This window comes from Thermobia domestica, chromosome 11 (assembly GCF_964235325.1).
Source record: "Thermobia domestica chromosome 11, izTheDome1.hap1.1, whole genome shotgun sequence".
Lineage (NCBI taxonomy): Eukaryota > Metazoa > Arthropoda > Insecta > Zygentoma > Lepismatidae > Thermobia > Thermobia domestica.
Window position 1 is genome coordinate 170,201,766 of NC_137464.1, and position 4,792 is coordinate 170,206,557.

A 4,792-nucleotide genomic window follows, 5' to 3' on the forward strand; every position below is an offset into this window, starting at 1 on the left:
GATCGAATCCCATCCGATACCATCCATTTTTTTTACAAAACATTGTAGAAAGTGTATAATTTTTATGTTAATAACAACCGAAACAATATAATAATGAAATAACTTTTGGTTTTTTCTGATGACGTATTTATTCAGAATTAGCTTGCTATTAGTAACAGCGATTGTTTTCAGTTTTTGGTATGGCATGCTTAATTATTCCCTCTCCGTTTTTACACAGCAGAAGTAAGTTCAACTGACTGCGAGTGTTCTGTGATTCAGGAACAGAAGAAAACAAAACATGCGCGACCTGCAGCCTTACACACAGCGTGACGAACACAGTCACAGCGATAGCTCGTTGTCATGCATAAAAAAAGGTGATGTTAAATTACTGTTCTAGTGTTTCTGTGTGTGTGTTTCTTTTTAAAGTATTGACTCTCTCTCTCCTTTTCTTTCATATCCACAAGTGCAACAAATGCAATTATAAGTCTGTGTAAGAAATAAAGAATGCTTTCTTTAAACAAAAAAATTTTACAGCTCTATTTATGAGAAACACGAATGCTTCCAAAAGATGCCATGGATATTAACTATAATCATACCATTCTTCAGAAATATACAGTAGTGAAAAAAACTGATAATAAAATGATGTAACATGCAGAAGCTTTTTTTTAGCGTGACAACACGTTAAACATAACAAATTAAATTTTTGGGATTACAAATTATCACATTACGTGTCTGTGTAGGCCTATTCGTTTTCACATTCGAGCGGCGAAAGAAAGTGTGGTGATAGTTATAAGAACCGAATACCAGATTTCAATGAATTTAAGTTACATGGCTCCTACATATCGAAAAAATGATTTTCCGATGTCTGTCCATCTATTCGCCTCTCGGTTCGACACGCTTTTACATGCACTCAAATAGAGGCCACACTGTTCAACGTATCTGAACAGAATTCTAGACATAACGTTTTAATAACATACTATCTTTTGAATTTTATATCCGTCGACACCTAAAAGTAAGGGTGATTTACTCAAGGATTAAAATTTAAAATAATTATTTTTTCAGAAAAAAAGCTGTGACGATTTTATTTACTTTTTATAAATATATATTTTATTAACAAATCTTCACCGTATATGAATAATTTTTCTGAAAAATATATATGGTGTAATTTACTGTATGGTATGCGTTCTTTTTGCACCATTTTCTGAACCACATTTTATAAATAAACGTATCATTAATAACCTAACAATATGACAACTCGTTCGAAGGAGTAGTTTACTCTTAGGGTGAGCTTTCCCCCGATGGTTTTCCCATTAACGCCTTAGGCAATTTTGTTCATATTTCGTAAAGAAATGTTTCACTAATAAACTAACATACAGCATAAATCGTTTATTCCGATAAAATACAGAAGAAGTGGTTTTTTCAAGGGTTGAATTTTTTTTACAATTTTCTCAGTAATAACTGAGATAAATTTGTTCTAATTTCAGTATTTTCTGTAGTAATCTTACAATATGGTATAACTCGCTTGTTCCGAAAAGAAAAATCCAAAAGAGAGAGTTTGTTTGACAGTGAAAATTTTCCCGACGATTTGCTTAAAAGTTACTCGATATACTGTCAAAATTACAGATAGAATAGTTTACCTTTGGGGGTAAGCTTTTCGCAATGACCTTCCTAAAAACAACTCAGGAGATGATTGTTGTTCATATTTTATAAATACATGTTACATAAATAACCTAGCTATATGGTATAATTCCCTCATCCGTAAAATCTAGAAGTGGTATATTATTTTTGACAGTAAGTTTTACCCTGCGATTTTCTCAAGAACGACTCAGGCAATTGTGGTCGTATTTCATAAATTAATGTTTTATTAAAACACTAACAATATAGCATAGCTCGTTTGTCCTGAAAAGATCCACAAGGGATAATTTATTTTGGGGGTGGCTTTTTTCATAATTTTCTCAGAAATTACTTAGATGCTTTTGCTTATAGTTCACATACAATTATATCCTTAATAATTCTAATATATGGATCAAGTTATTTCTAACGGAAATATAACCAATGGGTACTTTACTTTTGGGCCTGAAGTTTCTTCTAGCAAAGTTTTCCAAAACATTATTTTATTCGCAATTTCCCAAATAAATGTTTCAATAATAGTTGTAGCCTAACATGAGTCAGTGTAAAAAATTCGAGCGAGAAAGTACAGTGTGTTTGCTCCGTACCCTTTCTTAAATATATTTTTAAATGTTACACCTAATCGCAACTTTCCGAACAAAATCGAAACTTCTTTTTAAATGTGTCTTGTTGTGGTCAAATGGTTCAAGTGCATTGGTTCTGGATTTGATTTCCAGTGAGAGCTAGTGTATTTTCATCCAAGAGATGTGACACGTCGATGCAAAAAAAAAAAAAAAGTGTTTAAATTAGCCTAACCAAGCTAATCAACAAAGAAATAATACAATGTTACGAAATTATCGTAGAAACGTTGTTAAGGCCGACTATACACTATAGGATAGATCCTAGGAAATCTCTTACGATTTGTCCTAGAGTCAAAATCTCAACGTGTATGGCATCAGATCGCATGTCATTTCCTGTGTTCTGAACGATCCTATGAGATTTCTCTTGTTTAGAGCACGCTCTATTTTGGAAAGAAAATTCGTAAGATTTCGATTTAAGCGACATCAGGTGAGAGAAAGTAAAAACAAAACAATTGAAAACACAACTGATGAGGTATCTTCTGATCGTGCAGGTTTACTTTAGATCAGGGGCGTCATTTAGGGAGGGCAGGAGGGGGCAATTGCCCCCCCCCCAAGAGTTTGAGTAATACATATACTTTAATCGATTCACTATTAATATACTAGTACAAAACGTGAAAGTGTTCTTATGTCGGTGGTGCTCTTGGCCCCCTCAAGCGAAATCTGAAATGACGCCCCTGCTTTAGATGTACCACTCGAAATAATTGTTGAAAAATTATAATTTGTCACTGTTTCCTAAATGATTTGCGTTGACCGACATGAAAATATCTAACATAGCATAGATAAAATCCTCAAGGGAACCACCAAAAGCAATTGTTGATAAACTACAATTCTTTTACGATTTGTGTACAAATACGGGGTCCAGATATATAGTATAAAAACTATAGTGCAAAAAACGCAAACCAAGTTGCGCTAGGTAGTTTCTAGAAAGTACGAATGCTAACTAACCGAGTCAGAGCATGGCGAAGCGGGGGCCCGAGCGTCAGCTAGGGGGTGCGAGCGAAGGAAACAGGTGCGTCAGGGAATGTAGTGAAAACGAGTGGGTTTTAGCAATGATACGAGTTTGAGCAGCACATGTCATGGTATCGTGGTAGTAGCGCTCCACTTATAAACATAAATTATAGCTTCTGTAAACTATGCAGAAATATACCGGTGGTGGAAAATAGTTCACCGGTCATCTTTTATATGCACTCACTTAGGTAAATGTTTCGCAGAAGGGGTCCAGAAGTAAGCAGAACATACAAAATTTACAGGAGAAATGGAAGATGCAAGTACTTAGACCTAACACAACCTAACCAAATCTAACCTAATGAAATTAACTAACTTAAACTAACCTAATATTAATAGAAGTAAGCGAAATTCTATAACTTTTTGAAAATTGTGTTAGACCCATATACTAATATAATCTAACGAAACATAACCGTAACTAACCTGAACCAACCTAAACTAAACTAATGTGAATAGAAACTACCGAAATTGTAACATTTCTAAAAAAAAAAAAAATAATAAAAAATAATAAAAAAAAAATAGCTAGCCCTTTCTGCTAAACATTGTCTCTCAAATGATTTTACACTAGTAACCCTGCAGTTGTAAACATAAAATACAGGTGTACTACTTTGTATTTAATTATGTTGCTTGCAAAAAAATTGTTCCTTATAAATATGTCTTTTCATGCAAAGTATTAAATTTTACTTGTAAATCTTCTAATATACTGTGCGCCGAAAGTATACTAGCACCCTTCTGACTTTTATGTTTTTTCTTTCTTTTTTTAAAAAGAGGTATCCAATTTAACAATATAGCGCCTGATATTAATATCAGTGGGATGTGCAGTGTGGTTAGCATAATAATTCTTCAACTTTGTATTTTTATTATATAGAACTATTTCACAATGTTGATAAACGCCATTCGGTCAGACAGGAAAACTCTTCACGTGTATGGCACAAAAAGGATAAGATTTCCTACAAGATATGTCATAACATTTTTCCGAAGACAAATCCTAAGATATTTCCTAGGATTAATCTCGTAATGTATAGCGCACCTAATATTAGGTAAGTGCGACTGAAATGTCCAAACGATTATTGCCAATTCCAAAGGTAAAAAAGTGAAAAATACAATGCCAGGTTAGTCAGTGGCCTCTAGATAAAGCTATCCTACTAACATAAGAAGTGGTTGAGATACCAAAAAATGTTGTAATCGCTGGGAGACATGTTATGAGAATACAGAGGGTGGGAGAGAGTTTAATACTGCAAATCATGGATAGTCTGCACCTTCGTTTGAGGGCGAATATTGAAATCCGTAGGCCTACATAGGTTTGCATTGAAATGAACAAGAGAACACAATATCTGTTTAATATTGATAGGGGCTTGCTGACAGATTTGCAGTGGTGTATTTGACGGGTTTTGATATTGTAACGATCCTAGCAAACTTCTGAGCCTTCCCCGCTGTACACTGTAAGTTAAATTTGTGCTTAATTAAAACTATATTTGTTTAAATTTAAAACTGTTGACTGTTATCACCTGTGCATCACGAACAGCAATACGCCAGTATTTTTTTTTATTTTCGTCCGG